Source organism: Octopus bimaculoides, chromosome 10, assembly GCF_046866305.1.
Source record: "Octopus bimaculoides isolate indiv1 chromosome 10, ASM4686630v1, whole genome shotgun sequence".
Taxonomy (NCBI): Eukaryota; Metazoa; Mollusca; class Cephalopoda; order Octopoda; family Octopodidae; genus Octopus; species Octopus bimaculoides.
This window is the reverse complement of record NC_142937.1, coordinates 56652201-56672937: the sequence shown is the minus strand read 5'-3', so window position 1 is coordinate 56672937 and position 20737 is coordinate 56652201. Positions and strand designations below refer to the sequence as shown.

Here is a 20737-nt window from a genome sequence, read left to right as displayed (position 1 = left end):
TCAAGATAATATATAAGATATTAAAATATATCTTATAACAAATTTTATTTTTACAAAATGAAAAATCGAAAGAACTAACACTCAAACGTTCATAAATGAGTTTAAAATTAATTACTCTTTTGTTTCTGTTTCTTGGTTATGAGTTCTTCGAAACGTCGCACTATGTTGCTGATAGCAATCTGCATGTCTGCCTGTGCATTCAAGCAATTTCTAGATTTTGTCTTGATTGACAAAGGAGCACTAAATCCAGATCCACATGAATGTGTGGTTGAAATGGGATGAGTGCAACTACTGCTTTTTTGGAAACGTATCCATAGCCGAACACCAATACTCTTCCAAAGTCTTACTTTCAAATTGCATTTCAAGAACACGATTTGCACGCAGCTCTCCATCGTTCGACATATTATTCAATTTGAAAGAGTATGGATTCAGAATCCATTCTTCAGAATTTCCAGTTTTCCTGCAACAAAATATCCATCAAACGATTCATTACCATCGACCATTTCTTCAAGTGATGGAAAATTTAAAGATTTTTTTGCTCGTCGATACCAAAGCATTTAACTTTTCGCAACATTTTAATATGTTTATTTTTTTTCCTTGAAGTGATAAACTCAGATCATTCATACGACTGAAAATGTCTGTCATATAAGCTAGCATTTGGTTGAATTTTTGTGATTCCAATTCTCCGAGCAAATCATAGTCACGTTTCTCCAGAAAAGCTTTGATTTCTTCTCGCAGTTCGAAGGAGCGAGTTAAAGCTCGCCCACGTGAAAGTCAGCGGACTTCTGTGTGGAAAAGCAAAACTATGTTAATTTCCAAGATCTTCCAGTTGATGGTCTTTATAGAAGTGTTGAGGACTTCCTTCAACTTTGGAGGCAATGTTTTCGACTCCAAAGCATGACGATGAAGGAAACAGTGGGTGTCTTGCAAGTGCGTAATCTCCCGTTTCATCAGTGCCAAAAAAATCCAGATTTATTTCCTAGCATAGCAGGGGTACCGTCAGTATACACAGAGCCAATAATTTGGATACCTAAATCATGCTTTAAAAAAGAAGTTTTTCACAGACTGGAACACATCTTTCGAGGTTGTTTTCAGATCTTCACAGAAGAGGAAATCTACCTTTATGGCACCATCATGGATATACCTCACGAATGCGATGAGTTGATAGCCACTTGAAACATCATTTGTTTCGTCCAACTGAAGAGAGATTTACAAGGGACTAAACTTGATAAATGAGATTACTTGTTCCAAAATATCTGAACTGTAATCATCAATTCGGCTCTGAATAACATTATTTGATGGCGGCACCAATTCCAGCTTCTTTCTTGCTTCTTTTCTCAGAATAATTGTTGCCATTTCTGATGCACATGGTTTGATAAACTCTTCTGAAATTGTAAGAGGCTACTTGAACTTGGTTACTTTATACGCTACTTGGTATGAAACCATCAGAGGTGGTTTGCCAACAAATACAAAACCTAATTTTGGAAGGGTTGCTCGAGAATCAAAACGGGTTCTTCTAGCTTTCGACGATTCAGCATCATGGCCTACAGCATCGGCTCCACCATACTGGTTGTTGAAATATTCTTGTAACTTAGACAGCTTCAAATTTGCGTTGGAAAAACATAGTATTGCAAAGCATGCACTATGGCTTTTGCAAATCTTCAGTTTTTCTCGTGCAAGTGAAACCAAAAGGCACATAGGCATCATTCCATTTCCTTTTTCTTTTGACATGATGAAAGGTTAATATGATTAAATTATTATCTGAAAAAGAAATAAAAATATGGATAAGGTTGACTGGAAGAGAAACGGGGAACCTAACGCACTGACAGTAATACCATTAAATCCAAGAATAAGTGTAATAATAATACTATTAATAAAAAAACAAAACTGGGAACACATGCATAACCACAGCGACAGCTGATGGCTTCCAATTCCCTAATCTAACTGTAGGCTTTAAGCTAGGCTAGACTAACTTAATCTGAACCCACAAAAAATGGTTAAAAAGCGCTATGTTACTTACAATTATATAATACTCTAATTGTTATCACAACGTTAATTCCACATCTACTTCATATATTTCCATAATTCATAAGTTTTTAATAAAGATGCCTTTTTCACAAAAGGAACAGATAAAGTTATCGCAATCAGCCGTTTAGGTAAATAAATTTAAAAACTGTCGTGAAACAATATTCACGACTGAAAGTTATTTGCAAATCGCTTTGTTAATATAATTTTCTCAAGCATGTGTGATCAAAGGCGTCCCATATGCTGTACTTTCACGATTATCGTTTTTGGCACTTTGCTGTTGTTGGTTGCAAATCGATTTGTTAGCGTATTCTTCTGGAGGCAGCCAGATATCACGATATATTTCCCCTTTTCTTGACAAAATATTTACGTTTTCTCTTTCAATTTGTTGCAAGAGAAAACAGAGAAATCACCGGAGAGTATTATACAAATTAAGTGCCTGGCTGCAAGGCTGGACACACGCACTTCTCTATAATGCTGTCTTGCACCCCTGGCTGGAAAACACTAACTTAGAGGATGTGGAAAGTGAATGAGGTAAGGCGATAGTTAACTGCAACAGACCTCTTTCTCTTATTTGAAAACCAGAATAACGGATTGACACAAGAACTGTTTTGGTAAATAACCTACATGTAAAGAGCTACAATTTTTTCACAGAATTCTAGGGTTCTTCTGTACCCACTTTTTAGAATTGAAGGTCAATTTTAAAATTAATATTTAATTTTCATTTATTTAGAAAACTGAGTTTGCATGCTTTTCAGTAAGAAGTACTCTCCCTTGCACTGATATGCTAGTCAAAGTCATGGCTATTGATTTAGCTCTTCGTCAGACCTAATCTAGAAGAATTCTAGCTATTAGCTTTTTATCTTTTACTTGTTTCACTCATTTGACTGCGGCCTTGCTGAGGCACCGCCTTGAATGCTTTAGTCGAATAAATCGACTCGAATACTTATTTTTAAAATGAACAACAGTGTACAGTAAGATTCATGATGAGTCGGAGAAGTGTAAAGTTCCATACACCTTGTTTGTCGTTCTGTCTGTTTTTTTTGTACATTTACATCACCTGCTTATTTTAAAGCCTATTATTTATTCTATCGGTTTTTATGCCGAACCGCTAAGTTACGAGCAAGTGTATGAAACCAATAACGGTTGTCAAGCGGTGTGGTGGGGCACAAGCACACACACACACACACACACACACACACACACACACACACACACAGAGAGAGAGAGAGAGAGAGGAGAGAGTGGTAGATGGCTTATCATGACGATAGAAAATGTAACAAAATTCTGCAGCGGTTAAAAAAGAAGGGAGTCAAATCTGGAGCGTCTACATGGTTGCTATCAAATGACTGGAACTCATAGATGATCATACATACAGAAGTTGCGTGTACATACATGAAAATGACGTATGTGTATCTGTGTATGTACGTGCGTGTCAAATAACCGTTTAAATGTAAGAGTTACTTCCCTTGCCTTTTTTAGGACGAGACGCATTCGCAGCTCGAGATGTAATTTGCTTGTAAAGAAAGTGAACTCTTGTTGATGGGGCGATATTACCGAAGGTCCGAAGAAGCACTTTATTAATATTATTATTATTATTTTAGATGTTATCAGTATCGTATAATATCACTTAAAATCGAAGACTTTATCTCCTCATTTACAGATATTTCGACATCTTTAGAAAGGAAACTGATTTTGTGATGAAACTAAAAACGCTGTGTGTATTATGAAATCCATCTCTTTCACATCGAGCGTTTATCCTTAACTTGTTTCTGTTATTTGATAGCTGCTATGCTGCAGTACCACCAAGTCGAACAAATGGACTTTTGAAAAAGTTTGGTACTTATCCTATTGGTCTCTTAGCGGAACCGTCAAGTTGCAGGAACGTTAACAAATCGACAACGGTTGTGAAACGGTGACCGAGGACAAACACTAACAGAAAGACACGCACACATAGATACATACCACACGCACACACACACACAGAGTCGATGGGTTTCCTTCAGTTTCCGTCTACCAAATCCATTTACAAGGATTTGGTCGGCCCAAGATTATTGTAGAAAACGCATACCCATGATGTCACATAGTAGGGCTGAACCCAAGACATCCATGATTGTGAAGCAAGTATCTTACTCACACAGCTATTTAGAATACTAGCAAAGGCACCCGGCGTTGCTCGGGAATGAAATTGTTGCTTATATACTTGAAGAAAAAAAAAGGCAAATATGCTGTATAGAAATTTGAGAGGACATTCTGTAGATGGACTCTCAGATGAATGATGGCTGGGCGCCTCTCATGAATGGGGAAAATTGAAGATGTGCCAAAAAGCCTCATTGGTACCTGGAAACTTTTACGAAAATTAAAATGGGGATTAAATGAAAAAAAATGATTTACGTGAATATCCTCACAAGAGTAATTGAAATAAATGGCGATTGTGGAACCCCCCACGCACGCACGCACGCGCGCGCATACACACGTGTGTCTTTGTAAATATGTTTGTATACATTTATGTATGTGTGTGTTTGTAAGAGACAGAGTGTGAGTGAGAGAGAGAGGTTTGTTGTCATGTATACGTACATGCAAAATATACATACATCTTTGGATGTATGCATATGACAACACAGCCCTTGACTCACTCACACTGTGTGTCTTACAAACACGCACGCGCGCGCATACACACGTGTGACTTTGTAAATATGTTTGTATACATTTATGTATGTGTGTGTTTGTAAGAGACAGTGTGAGTGAGTCAAGGGGTGTGTGTGCGCGTGTGTATGTGTGTGAGACAGAGTGAGAGAGCAGTGTGTATGTAGTATTTACTCTCTCTCTCTCTCATACACACGAACCCACACTCACACACAAAATAGAGAGTGAAGCTTTTTGCGGTTATGTCAATACCGGAAGTTGACATTGAGGAACCTTTTAAAGAAGTGAATCTTAAATATAAAGCAATATTATTTATTTTTAATTAAAAAAATCAAATGAAGAGCCTAAGATTTATCCGAGGTCAAATTATTCACGCATCACAAGTATGGAAGCATTTGGTGAAGTCGATTTCCCGTGAAAAGCGATTACACACACATCTCTGTTTTATATATAGTATAGATTTACTGAAAATATCTCATGCATTAGTGAAGCGGCAAGATGACAGAATCGTGAGAACGTCAGACAAAATGCTCAGTGGCATTTCATTCGTTTTAACGTTCTGATCTCGTCATTTGTCTGTTGGGTTGCAGCCATAGCTTCGTAAACCAAGCCTTCCGTTATTGGTGCGAGGTAGATGTGAGAGCGGGTAGGATCACGAGAGAGTGCGTCGGCAAGTGGGTTTCCCTTGCCGGCTATGTGTTGGATGTCTGTGGTGTACTCAGAAATTGCCGATAACTGTCGTAACTGGCGTGCAGACCAAGGCTCCAAGAGCTTGCTCATAGCAAAGGTGAGTAATTTGTGATCCGTGAATACTGTAAACGAGCGGCCTTCAAGGAACTACCGAAAGTGGCGGACACCTAGATGGACAGCCAGTAGTTCCCTGTTAAAAGCACTGTATTTCTGTGCAGGGAGTCGTAGTTGTTAGTTGAAGAAGGCGAGCGATCGCCACTGACTGTTGATGTGTTGTTCCAAAACGTCCCCAATAGCTGTGTCGGATGGGTCAACCGTGAATGCAGTCTAAGCTGACATGTGAGGATGGGACAGCATGGTTGCTTGGGCCAGGACTTGTTTTGTGGATTCGAAGGCTGAAGTCATTGTACTATCCCTCTTCACCTGTCTTTTTAAACCATCTTTTGACAGTGCTTTGTATAGGGGTGTCATCACTTTTGTAGCAGAAGGGATGAAGCGATGGTAAAAGTTTACCATGCCCACGAATTAAGGTAGAGCCTTGCTTGTGGTGGGGCGTGGAAAGGATAGGATAGCTTTTACTTTTTCTGGCAGGGGTGTAGCGCCAGCACTTGTGACTCGATGTCCCAAGAAGTCGATTTCTGTTGCACCAAAAACGCACTTGGTGGGGTTGGTTACTAAACCATACTGTTCCAGCTTATCAAAAAGAGTCACTAGGCGCTTCTTATGTAGCTCTGCGTTTGGGCTTGAAATAAGGATGTCATCTAAATATGCAAAGACAAAAATCAAGACCTCTGCACACAGTGTCTATCAGGCGTTGGAAGGATTGTGCTGCGTTTTTCAGCTCAAAAGGTGTACGTAGGAATTTGTACAGACCGAAAGGAGTGATCACAGCGGTTTTCGGCACATCGTCGTCTTGTACTGGTATTTGGTGGTATCCCCGGATGAGGTCAACCTTGGAGAAAACCGAGTACCCGGCTAGCTGGGCTGAAAAATCTTGTATAGGTGGAATGGAGTAGCGGTCAGGTGTCGTATCCGCGTTGAGACGGCGGTAATCTCCGCAGGGTCGATAACCTCCGTTGAATTTGGGGGCTACATGCAGGGGTGATGACCAGGGACTGCTTGATCGGCCAACTATGCTCAATGCCTCCATATTGTTGAACTCGGCCTTTGCGATTGCAAGTTTGTCTGATGATAGGTGACGTGCGCGGCTGTGCACTGGGGGGGGGGGGGGAGAAGTGGTGTGTCACCCCGTGGCGGGCAGTAGGTTTGGATAATGTCGGAGTGGTGAGATTGGGGTGACTTACAAGAAGATCCGACAATTTGTTCTTGGTCTACGAGATGGTTGCTAAGCGGGGTGGGGGTGGGCATGTGCAGATGTTGCAAGAGGCACGGAAGCGTATGTGCTGTTGTCGAGGTGTTATCTTCCCCGCAAATCCACCGGTAGCAAGTGTGCTCGAAAAAAAGTCTGCGCTGATTATGGGCTGATGGACTTCAGCGATGGTGAATGCCCATGTGTATTTTTGTGGGCCGATGTTGAGAGAAGGGTGCGATGACCGTATGCTTCGATTGTGGTCCCGTTGGCGGCTGTTAAAGGTTGGCTCTGCTTTCCGTGATCAAGCCGGGATCACGCTGACTTCTGCTCCTGTATCGATGAGAAACTTGTGTCCAGAGCTGCGATCACGGACATAGAGGAGCATTTGGTCGTGTCTGCCGGCCACCATGGTGTTCAATGGCGGTCAGCCCCGAGAGAAATGTTATGAGTCTTATTCAACCATTGGAAAATTTATATCACAACAAATATATATATATGCACATGAACACTGTAACATACATGCACACTCACTCACGCACACGCACGCACGCACGCACGCACGCACGCACGCACGCACGCATGCACGCACGCACGCACGCACGATTGTGAACTTAATGGGGTGGAAAGGGACAAAATTTGGAAGGGTTTATTATGTATGTGCAGTGCAGAGTTCCTTAGGTGTTCACTTTCTTGAAAGTATTCGCAACAGACATTTGTTGCGGATATAAACCTGTAAACCTGGAGAATCAGTCACATCGACCTCAATAATCTGTTGGTGACTGACACTTTCTTCTCATTTTTGAATAACTTATAAAATTGATGTAAACAAAACAAGTCTCTCTGTAATTCACCGAGGATTTTATATTAGTTTTCATTTAAGAAGAAATTAGAGGAGTGCTGGATTATATTGAAAACAAGTTAAGCCTATAGTTATTGCTTTCTAAAGCACAGTCTAGTTATGTAAGACCACAACGTGTGAGAAACTGACTAGATTCAAAATGCAGTCCAATAAAATTCATGACAAAAGTGTTATAGCGAGATTGGATAAAAGACTATGATTCTTAATCATCCCGATGAACAAAGCAAAAAAGAGAATATAATCAGAAATTCCACATTTGCACCTGAGTAAAACAGAAGTCTTGGACTACAGTGAGAACAGTAAATGTAGCTACATAAAGGACCATTACGCAAGGCAAATTAATAATGGATATATACAGAAAGAAAAGAAGAAACATGCAAGATATACTAAAACCACATAAGTGGTTTTTCTCCCTATCTCTTTCTCTCTTCCTTCGTCTCCACTGTCATAAAAAGTTTTTTAAAAATCGATCGTCTTAACTGTAACCTTGGTTTTTGTTTACAAATGTTAAATAAAATAACTCGAAAGTCTCTGGTTGCGCCATGCTGAAGATTCCAAAAAAGGATGAAATAATATCATATATGGCTACTGCGATAATAAAGAATAATAATAAAAAGAATTATATGCAATAAGATGTATGCTCTTTCTCTTTTCACCCTTTGAAAAAAAAAATCTTCACAGGACAAAAAATGGATATGCTTAGAAACAATTATCTCCCCCACGAGCAGTAAATATCTTTCGTTCTCTGTTTCTACCACAGTATATGTAGCTTCCTGTAAGATCACCAATTTGATTATGGTCGTGTGTTTAAGAAGTTGTCTTTGCAACCACACGGTTTCGTGTTTAGTCCCATCGCTTGGTGTCTTGGGTGTCTTCTACTATAACCCCTGTAAAGAATAGCTTCCTAGATTCGAAACCTAGCCTAAATTTTTCTACTAGTTTCTTTTCCTTCTGCTCTCGCCTTTTGCACTTAGAAACTTATAGGAGGCAACTGACACAGTTAAGTTTTACTGTTAAAGTGAAAATTCTTGGGCTAAATACAGTTCAAGAGAGATAAACTCACTAATTTCCATTGTTCTCTGACTCATATCCAGCTTTCCAAGTTTGGCTCTGCTTCCTTGGTTGTTTGGCGACCGGTCAAAAAAAGGCGAATGGACAATAGTACGGCAAATAATCTGTGTACCAAACAGTTGTATGTTACATCTCATCACTAATAATAATTTTATCCTCTATCATTTATTCGCTACATATAAAACGTTACGCTTTTGGTAATGTCAGCGTGCAAGCACGTGCACATAATCGTTACAATTTTGGTGACTTTCCCACTAAAGAACTGCTTGCCTTCTCTACGAAATGCTGCATAAATCATTACACCCTGAACCGGCCACTGCTTAGTGAGCTTTCTTTTTTTTAATTGTTGACAGAAACTATGCGGAAGCCCATTGTATGTATGTATGTATGTATGTATGTATGTATGTATGTATGTATGTATGTATGCATGCGAAACTGGAGCATGATGCGGTCCTTAAGCCTACCGGATTCTGTCCAATTGTACAACTCATACCAGCATGGAACATGGTTATTAAACAACAATGATGATGATGTGTGTGTGTATGCGTGAGTCTTTGTGTTTGAATATGTGTGTCCCACACCGCTGGACAACCTCTGTTTTTTTTATTCTGTTTGTTTTTGCTTGCGTCTCCGTAACTTAGCAAAAGAGGCCATCAAAATAAGTACTGGATGTGAAAAAGCATAAGTATTGGAGTCGATTTGTTTCACTAAACTCTTTAAGGCGATGACTCAGCGTAGCAGCCGAAACAAGTAAAAGATTGAAAAGATGAGCATGTTTTCCACACGACTTGTTGATCTTTGTGATGTTTCTTTCTTTCGTTTTTCTTTCATCGGGAATAACATTTTCAAGGTGTGTTTCATTCATTTATTCATCCCTCACCTTTCATATAGGTATGTAGTTAAGAGGTAAATAGAGAAGAGACCGCAGTACAAATAACAAAGGAAGATAATAATAATAATAATAATAATAATAATAATAACAATAATAATAATAATAATAATAATAGAGCTGTGTGTTGTGGTGGAGAGGGGTGAGGCAAACAGAGGTGAAGCCAGACCGGAAGGGCCAGACCGGAAGGGTCAGATCGGAAGTGTCAGATCGGAAGTCGGCGACACGCGGTCGAAGGCTAGCACGTGGGGCCGGTGAGAAAACAGCGACGTTACGAGAAAGACGTGTTCTGATTAGGAGCGATCGTGTACCCCGCTGCGGTCGGCAAGGTAAGGTCCAACACTTCATTCTGTCCTTTTGCTTCTTGTTGTCTTCTTCCTCCATCGCACCACAAATAATAATAACAATAAATAATAATAATAATAATAATAATAATAATAATAATAATAATAATAATAATAATAACTCGAATGTGGAATCTAAAAACAGAAACAATTCCTATCATAGTAGGTGCCTTAGGTATAATAAAAAAAATATTCAGACAATGGATCAAGGAAGGAGTCCTTGTCCCGTGGAAAGAGGAGGTGGTGAGTGGAGTGCTGCCTCTGATGGCGGTGGTGCAGCCGACGAAAGGAAAACTCAGACCGGTGCTGGACTTTAGGGAGCTGAACGACCATATATCGTGCCACACGGGAGGCGAGGCAACGGACGTTTGCGGTGAGACGTACTGATTTCGGGCTGAATTCTGCTCCGAAAATTATGGCGATGGTGCTCAAGTCCGTCCTAGGGAAAGAGGAGAGGATAAGGAAGGCCACCAGTTCCAACATCGACGACATTTTGGTTGACGAGACTGTAGTACCAGCCACCGAGGTAGTGAGACACCTGGAGAGGTTCGGGCTGATTGCGAAGCCGCCTGAGTCGATGGTGGGGGGAGCTACGCTGGGGCTGAAGCTACAAAAAGACAGATCGGGCGAGCTGGTGTTCCGGAGAGGAAACGAGATCCCTGAAATGGGCACCAGCGTGAGTAGGCGGGAACTGTTCTCGGTGTGCGGGAAGCTGGTGGGACATTACCCGGTTGCAGGATGACTTCGGACAGCATGTAGCTTCAAGAGACGAGCCGAAGGAGCAAAGTGGAATGACAGAGTTGGGGAGAAAACGACCGACATGATGCAGGAAGTCTTGGTCAGAGTGAGAGCAGAGGATCCAGTGAGGGGCAGTTGGTATGTTCCCAAATCAAAGAGTGGGATCGTTTGGTGTGACGCCAGTAGTATCGCAATAGGGGTTGTCTTGGAAATGGGAGACACCGTGGTGGAAGATGCAGCCTGGCTCAGGAAGATGGATGACTGCAACCATATCAACGTGGCGGAGTTGGATGCCGTGCTGAAGGGGGTGAACCTGGCCTTGAAGTGGGGGCTGTGCACCATCGAGATTAGAACCGATTCGGCCACTGTGCTTGGTTGGGTGACGACAGTCCTCACCAATGAGCGGAGGGTGCGAACCAAAGGGGCTACGGAGATGCTGGTAAAGCACCGATTGGGAATATTGCGGGAGCTAACCGCTGAGTTCGATCTGGAGTTGAGCGTAATCTTTGTGCCTTCCGAAAAGAACAGGGCAGACGTCCTAACCAGGGTAAAGCGAGCTTGGTTGCAGGTGCCAGAGGATGCGGAGCAGGCTGTGGCTGCAGTATGCTGTCTGAGTGACTCGGAGTTGAGGAGACTGCATACCATGCATCACATGGGAGTGGACAGGACGTTGTTCCTCGCAAGGAAAGTTGACTCCGAGGTAACGAGGCGGAGCGTGCAGAGAGTGGTTAGCAGCTGTGACAGGTGCCAGTCTATTGACCCTGCTCCGGGCGTACATGAAGCGGGAAGTATTCCAGTGGCCCACAACTGGAAACGACTGGCAGTGGACGTAACACACTACCGGCAGGGGACGTACCTCTCAATGGTTGACTGCGGACCGGGGCGGATGGCCATATGGAGGGAGATGAAGCCGGGGACTGCAGAGGAAATCGCAGGAGTGTTAAATGGGATATTCCTGGAACGAGGCCCCGTGGATGAGCTGCTGCTGGATAATGGCACTGCATTTCGCTCGGAGGTGCTGAAAGAAATGCTTGACGGGTGGCAGGTCAGCCGCTTCTCCAGGGCGGCATACCGGCCAAGTGGAAATGGAGTGGTGGATAGGCATCATCGTACCATCAAGACCATGGCAGAGAGGGGCCACATTTCGCCAATCGAGACCGTATTTTGGTACAATATGTCGCCCAGGTCAGGACAGGCTGAGGAGTCGGTGCCACACAGGGCAATATTCAGGTACGAGTGGAGGCACCCGTGTATTGCATCAATGCGACTCCGGGGAGAAAAAGAGCACACCTTCGTGCAGATCGGGGAAGAAGTTTGGGTAAAACCCCCAAATGCACGGTGCACATCACAATGGGGGAAAGGAACTGTAACCTCCATCAATTCAAAGAACAACGCCTCAGTCGATGGTATGCCACGCCATGTTTTGGATGTGCGGAAGATTGTCAGTGCTTCAGAGGATGGAACCAGCTGCAGTGGGCAGGATGATGAAGACAGCAGCAGTAGGCAAGATGATGAAGGCAGTGCGCCAGGAACTCAGGCCAGTCCCGGGGTCGCACAGCGACCACAGAGGAAGCGGTACCCTCCTCCCTGGTTGGCTGATTATGAAACCAATTAAGGTAGTTCGGGAGCGAGGAGTAAGTGGGAGAGCCGGTTGAATGATCTATAGATCAGGGGGGCGTGTGGTGTTATAGGCTGTGATGAGCTGTGCGTTGTGGTGGAGAGGGGTGAGGCAAACAGAGGTGAAGCCAGACCGGAAGGGCCAGACCGGACGGGTCAGATCGGAAGTGTCAGATCGGAAGTCGGCGACACGCGGTCGAAGGCTAGCACGTGGGGCCAGTGAGAAAACAGCGACGTTACGAGAAAGACGTGTTCTGATTAGGAGCGATCGTGTACCCCGCTGCGGTCGGCAAGGTAAGGTCCAACACTTCATTCTGTCCTTTTGCTTCTTGTTGTCTTCTTCCTCCATCGCACCACAAATAATAATAACAATAAATAATAATAATAATAATAATAATAATAATAATAATAATAATAATAATAACTCGAATGTGGAATCTAAAAACAGAAACAATTCCTATCATAGTAGGTGCCTTAGGTATAATAAAAAAAATATTCAGACAAATACATAACAAAAATAGCAGGACTTACAAATATATATAACATACAGAAAATTGCACTACTGGGTACTGCACACATCCTACGCAAAACACTTTCAATACAGTAAACATAAGAGCACCACAGCAAACCACAGCACATACCCAAGGCGCACAGAGCTGCGCTCGGTAGTGAAGTGAAAGCACGTTATAAAAATAAAACTACTGAATAATAATAATAATAAACCAGGCCCAATATATGTATGTAAACAACAAAATGAAACCATTGATCATGTTGTCTCCATGTGCAACCTTCTTGCACCTACAGAGTATTTCAACAGGCATAATAGAGCAGCACAGTATATTCACTGGGTAATTTGCAAAAACTTGGACTTGCCCCATGATAAAAACTGGTGGGAACACGAACCACCTCCAGTGCTTGAAAATGATCACATCTCGCTCCTCTGGAACTTCACCGTTCAAACTAACAGAAAGATAGATGCGGATAGGCCAGACATTATATTGAAAGATTTCAGACAAAAATCATGCCACCTCATTGATATGACTGTTCCAATTGACATAAATGTATCTGTCAAGACCTACCAAAAACTGAGCAAGTATGAAGATCTTGAAATAGAAATTGGCAAAATGTAGAACCTCAAGACCTGTTGTCATAAGTGCCCTAGGAATGATAGCAAAAGGGCTGATTCCTACCTAGCTCGGATATCAGGAAATCCCCAAATGGAAGAAATTAAGAAAATAGTACTCATGGGTGCTAATATCCTACGTAAAATATTGTCTATGTAATCCCTAAAATATTTAAATCCGTAAACAGTGCCAAAATACTTTTAAATGTACATAACAGCAAACAGCTTTTACTGTCACCTTAACATCAGACTATTATCTTATGCTCAAATAACTTTTAAAACAAACTTCTAATTTACTTGTTTTGACAGATACTCTATAGGACAATACTCTGTGCAAAACCAAATATATGGCACCTTAGTCATAACACCAACTTCAACGTCTAACTTGTCTCTTGAGGCCACTGGGTGAAACTTGGAGTCAACTTGTACAAATACAAAGCAAAAAGTCAAACATTGATAATAACAATAATGATGATGATGATGAGGAGGAGGAGGAGGTGGAGGAGGAGGAGTGGCCTGAAGATAGAGACAGAAGCATTCATATGTGCAGCTCAGGAACAAGCGTTAAGGACACTACCGATAGCGACAAATGCAAAATGTGTGGTGAGAGGGGTGAAACGGTATGGTACATCGTTAGCGAGTGCCCGAAATTGGCACAACGCGAATACAAACGGCGCTATGACAATCTGGCAAGAATGATCCATTGGGAGCTCTGTGGAAATCACGGCCTACAAAGAGCGAAGTCGGGGTGTGAGCAAATTCCAGTAGGAGTTACCGAAAATAGGAACTGCAAAATCCTGTGGGGTGTAATGATCCTGTGCAATCACCCAACCAGACATCGGAAACCGGACAGTGTCACTCAACCAGACATCGGAAACTGGACAGTGTTGTGATGAATAAAAAAGAAAGAACATGTATAATAATCGACATAGCATGTTCCTTGACAACAGGTTCAATGTAAAAGAAGAAAAAAATAAATAACTATGACGATGTGAAATGCCATAGCACAACTGTGCTACGACGTGACAACTGAAATAGCTTTCCTGACATGCTACACTCCCTAACATTCCAGATGATACCTGCGCATACCAGCAGGCAGTAAAGACAGAATGTTAGGAGACGTCGAAGTCCGGGGCAGTTAATGAACAGCGATACGTACACACACACAATTATAGTTATCTGGTGCGATTTAAAGCTTAAATTGTAGAACAAATAAATAGAATTCAGGAAGTGTATTCCCGTTCGTGTTATTGTCCTTGTATCATTTAGTATGAACGCAGAGTTTTAGTATAGCACAGTACACGTAGGAAATAAAGCAATAAACAATATCTCATGTTTTGAACACACACACACACGTAAGTATTACCGAAAGTAATAGAACATGGGTAGGGGCGTGCGTAACTTTTTTATTAAGGGATATAGGTCGTTCACTTTGCACATCTTGATAGAGTAGCTCTGTAACTCAACTCCAATACAAAGGTATTAAACATAATCTTCATCACAAGCCATGCATTCACTGTCATTAAACCCAACTCGCGAATCTTGTTTGAGAAAATCCAAGTGTGGCTCTGCTGTATACACTTTTTTACAATCACTTTCATCTCGTCCGTGCCATCAAATCGTTTATCCCCGAATTATGTTTTTCATTCTGTGGAACTTGTGAAAGTCGAAGAGCGTCAGATTTGGATGGGGGACCACCGACCAACCAAATTTGCTAATTGTCTGATGGTCACGCATTATCATGATGTTTGTTTGTTTAGACATGTGTAAGCTTTCTCTGTTTCTCTACATTAGGGAAGTATATCTATACTATTCGTTGATATCAGTTTTCCAGATGAATGAGATAGATAAATCTTACAAGACCTCTAGTTGGTATGCAGAGTATTTTTCATTAATGTGGACATTTCTGGGATCGTCTTGAATATCACGCTCTGATTGCTTCTCTGTATGCTCGTAACTCATTGCATATAAATCAACCTTTGTAATTTTAAACATTTGTAAAATGTGTTGATTTTTTGTTCTTTTGGTCCTGTATGATAGGGTCAACTAGGCGTGTCATTTATAAAGCCTCGCAGACCGCAGTTTGGTCACCACTATTATGAGCTATATGATCAAGTGTTCTTATTAGCTCCGGTTATACACATTTCAGCGAAATTCCGAAATTTCGAATATCAAAGTAGATTTACATTCGCATCAATGTACTCTTGGTAACAAAATAAAAATTACTATAAAAAAATTCTGTGAAAAGTAAATCAAACTAGAAAAGCACTCGGAGAGCGCAGACCTCCACCAAGCAGCTCATTTCTACCCATATACACGCATGCTGAAAATCGCCCAATTCCCCAAACCAACGCCGGTAAAAACATAACCTCCTTGGTAGAAAAAAAAAAAAACTCGGTCACTTTCATCACCACAACCAGTATAACCACTACAATACCACCATCACACAACTAACACTATCATGAACACCATTATTACCACCATCACCTCAGCATCAAACATCACACCGCTCCTGTCGCCAATGTAACCACCGATACTATTTTATCCCCCTCCCATACTTATCTCGACCATTGTCACCATCAACACTGTATCTGTTTTCACCACAACCACCGTCAAAACTACGATGACCACAACCACCGTCAAAACTACGACCACTACAATCAGTTTCTTTACACTGGGACCGAGATTGCTGCAGATTTTTGATTTTTCTAATTGCATCTACAAAACGGAACAGTTTGAGGATAGAAACCAGGTCTAAACACAATAGCTTATAGACATACTCTGAATGTAGTTCTATACAAATCTTTAATAATTTTTTTAATACTTGTAAATAGTTTGATAGTTGTCATAGTTGGCATAGAGACTTTAGTCTCTCTCTATCACCTTTCAACAGCATTATATATGAAGAGACATTAGAACAATTAACAACATAATAAAAAGGTTTTTATTTATGATGATGCTTGGTTTCACAGTTCCTGTCATTCAGCTTAGCAGCCGCTGATTAAATTGTAATTGGTATTGGAAGGTTAAGGGCTTCCTTGATGCCTGCCAGAGAACAGTGTAAAAGTGCTTCGTGGAGGAGCGAGGTGTTGTTACGTAGGTCTCAGCTCAACTCGCTTAACAAAGTGAAACTCTCTCTTTAAGTACGAGTTTTACTACGCATGCGCAACTCGAGGAGCTTCCGGTTGTGTAGTCCCTTGCGCATGCGCAGAATAGTACTTCCTCAATGGCGGCTATAATTTCGCGTCACTACAATGGCCCCCTCCCCCGAGTGCGTAGCACGAATAAGGAAAGGATTGTAGTGGGCGCCTGAAACAAGATGCGGCTGTAGATATACAATGAAAAAGAAACAATTCGTTAATACAGAGAATGAAAAATAATATTCCAGCGGCACAAGTCAAGTTCAGCTTGGTAAATGTTGGCTGTAAAAAAAATTTTTTTTGCTTACGTCACTGCAGTTCCTTTATTACTTGTTATTGATGCAGTGGCGCAAGAAATGTCTGAGTGTTCAGTACTAATAGGGAAAAACACAGTCTGAGCCTTTTTTACAAAAGGAATGCTGAAAAATGCAATAATATACAATGCAGTCAAATATAAATTGTCTTGGAGAGTTTCTTCGGCCAGTGCACTGTACGGCCAGACCTAGTGACATAGGGTTCACTTGTGGTAGTTCTCAACGATGAAGGTGGAGTTTTCACAGGTGTATGTGTTGGTGATGATGTTGACAAAGGTGTATGCAAAGGTTGAAAAGGGGGTATGTCAGTATTGTCAACGGAAGATGTAGTTTTATCAAAATACGCTTTCTTCAGACGGTCTCCGTACGACCATTAGCGTCTATTTTAAAAAATTTGGGTGTGCGAGAGAGCACAGGAAAGGGTCCTTTATAAGGAGAAATAATCAACATAGGTTAAAGGGCTTCCTTGATGCCTGCCAGAGAACAGTCTAAAAGTGCTTCGTGGAGGAGCGAGGTGTTGTCACGTAGAAGGTCTCAGCTCAACTCACTTAACAAAGTGAAACTCTCTCTTTAAGTACGAGTTTTACTACGCATGCGCAACTCGAGGGACTTCCGGTGGTGAAGTCCCCTGCGCATGCGCAGAATAGTACTTCCTCAATGGCGGCTATAATTTCGCGCCACTACATACTTAAGACCATCAGAGATGTTAAGATATCAACCTCTACCCACGTTGTCATGCAAGGTAATACACTGGCAGTTTCAGACGGTGGCTGAAGCCATGTCACTTATCAGGGGAGTGAATCAGGGTGGGCATCCAGTAATTGGTGGTTTGCAACATGGATAAGCTAACACGCATGGTTATGCAGTGGCTAGCTTGAAATGGCCGGGATTTAATGAAAGAGAAGGAAAGAAGAGGAAAGTCAGAAGGAAAGACATACAAATACATTTGCAACATAAAGTTCAAATATTTACGTTAGTAAAATATCAAACAAAAAAGGTTGGCTGAAATTGCGATTTAAGGGATTTATCTTTTGTTCATGACAGAGACCCAGTTTTGGATTTGGCAAAGCGAATAGTCTAAGTACCCTAGATACACCCCTGAGTGTATAAAGGTAGATAGAATAAAATTAAGTGGGTGATGAGAAAAAGACATCGGACAATTTAACAGAACAGAATTCTAAGGATAACAGCAAAAGTAACTTTTAGAAAGTCCACAACAAGTGTGCATGTGTGACTGTGCATGCCCAAGTAAAGATGGTTTATATATAAACAAAAGAAAAAACATACATATATGCATACATACTAGGTAAGATGACTATAACTTCATACTAGTCTTCACATGCTTGGATGAGCGCCTTGGCGCATGCACTCTTTAGCCTCTAATCACTGCGAAAAGTTGAAAGAGACTGAAAATTATTTGAAACGAATGTTCTGGGAAAAACGTTACGGACATTGTAACGTCTTAATGACAATAACGTAACGCACAAATTAAAAATCATTTGGAGCAAACGAATGAATCCTAGTTTCGCACACATGCACACAAACGTGCATGTACACATACACGCGCGCACACACTCGTGTCCATACATACGAATATATACATGTATACTATGTATGAATCTATGGGGTCTCGAGCAGATATATCAAGTCTCTGTATAGGAACTCAAGAGTGCTGCACGAAGACGAGCTGCAGAATCACCGATATATTCGAAATTGCCATCTGTGTGAGGCAGGGTTGCATATTTCAATGTTTCAGTTCCTGATGGTAAGTGACTTCATTATGCAGAATGCAATGGATAATACGTTTTGGAATAACACGGGAACTGGGTTGACTGATGCTTTGGATTTTGCAGAGAACTTGGCGCTATTAAGTCCGATAGAGATATGCTGCAGGCGACGACAGATAGCCTATTCAGTTTGGGAGTAAAAGCAGGTCTGCGGATTAGGACTGAAAAAAACAAAAAACAAAAAAAAAAACAACAAAGCCATGTCAATTGATGGAACCCAATCACAACTTGTTAATCTCGGTTAAGATGAAATCAAGTACTTCGATAAGCTTACTTATCTTGGAAGCTGTATTTCTAACGAGAGTGATGCAGAAGCCAAAACCAGGATAGATAAAGCAACATCAATATTCCAACGGCTTCATCCAATATGGAGATAGAAGACCACCAGTAAGAAGATAAAGCTGCAGCTATACTCATCTATTTTTATACTAAGAGCCTGGAACCTGGAAGAAAACAGCGAAGATCTTTCAGTTGCTGGACCGTGTTCCATCGATGCTGCTTACTTTCAGTCCTGAGCATCTCTTAATTGGACAGAGTGAGAAACTAAGAGGTGATGAGAAGAGCTAGCATGGGATGTTTGTAGGATGTGGTGACTAAGTAGCAGAGACAGTTTACTGGTTTAGTGGAGAGGCACTAAATTATCATCTGGGGTTTTCAATAAGCTGAGACGAATAACTCTAAAGAAAGTCAGAAGGTTGAATACAATGATAATAATTTATTATAAAGTGAATCTGCGAAAGAAATAAATTGAAACTTGTCAGCATGCTGAATATAACATTAACAAATATGGCATAACGATGTTCGAGATTAACAGAAGAAATAACCAGAGTTCTTTTCAAAAGGTGGCAATTTCAAATGGTATTTGTGTAGCATATTACAAAATACACACTTACAGTATTTAACAAGAATAAGAATCATAAACGTGATAAAAGCCTGAGCAGTTACATAATCCAATAGGTTTTAGAATGTACAACCCTTAGAAAAGTTAACGTGGTTGTGAGTTCAGTCAGGAACATAGCAGATAAGTATTATTTCCTCGAAAGCCTGGCTGGAACTGTTTAAGCTTACGCGCGTTCCTGGCGACAAGGCGACAGTGTGTATTTATGCGCGGGTCAAACAAGAGTTAGCTGTGCTATCCAAATCACCCATATAAAGATACTGTTCCGACAAAATGAAATAGTTCTCCTACACTGGCTATTTGCTTCGATTACCGCAGGAGAGACATGCTGCTATCGTGATGGAATAGGCGCCAGAAGGAGGAAAAAGACCGAAAGGAAGACCACGGAAGACATGGCGCAGTATGTTTCGGGACGACAAGACAGCGACGGGAGATGGTCTGAGTGGAGCCAGGAGGGAGGTGAGCAATCGGGATATCTGGAGAAAGCCAGCTTTCCCACTCTCCATGCAGTGGTGGCTCGTGGATTAAGTTAGTAGGGGTGCTGCTTCAGAAAATGTTTAGCCGTTGTAAAAGGAAACAGCTATAAAAAGAAAATTTATGCATAAACTTGATAGGTTCGCGTTTTAGCCACTGCCGAGAAGTATATTCAATTTGTTCACTGTACACTGCCGCGAATTCCCCCTTGTTTTTCAAAAATTCCCCCTAAATCACAAAATAAGGGGGAAAATCTGCCCTATTTTTCAAATCCTGGCAGCAACATTATAGCTGGCAGCAACATTATAGCTGGAAGCATGATTATAATCTAATTCTACACTTTATCACATTCAAGAATATAAACACGTTTTTAAGCACAAGACACGCAGAGTTAAAAAAAAACACTACCTTCCACCAGTACACCAAGGTCGGCACTGCGTGAGTCGCAGTGCTCTCTTTCCCTAGTGTAGAGCTTCCTATCTCGGACATGTGAGCATGCGCACAACAGCCAAATATTGCGTCGCTGGAACTGTGAAGCGCACAGTTTTATACAAGGATTTTTGTATTTTTTCATAAACTAGGGGATGGCTACTGACATTAAGCTTAAGGATTATATAATGTACAAATATAAAGAAAGAATAAAATAAAAAAAGACTCATTATATTGAATGTTATCGATAATATCGAGTGGAAATAGGGAGAGCTGCAGTTCCGCGTTGCCTATACACTAGCCACCACTGTCTCCATGTCCTTAGTATCAACATTCACTATACTATTGTGTGGTGGAAAATGATATTTGAAACGAAAGTTC

The 20737-nt window shown here is 41.3% G+C and overlaps 1 long non-coding RNA gene across 1 annotated transcript; it reads right to left on the bottom strand.

The window, feature by feature from the left end:
* Positions 1-19967, bottom strand: LOC149133742 (uncharacterized). The gene is made up of 2 exons (XR_016243425.1): positions 18072-19967; positions 1-1761 (listed from the first exon to the last, which is right to left on the bottom strand). It is a non-coding gene; the product is annotated as an uncharacterized LOC149133742 (long non-coding RNA).
* Between the last annotated feature and the right edge of the window lie 770 nt (positions 19968-20737).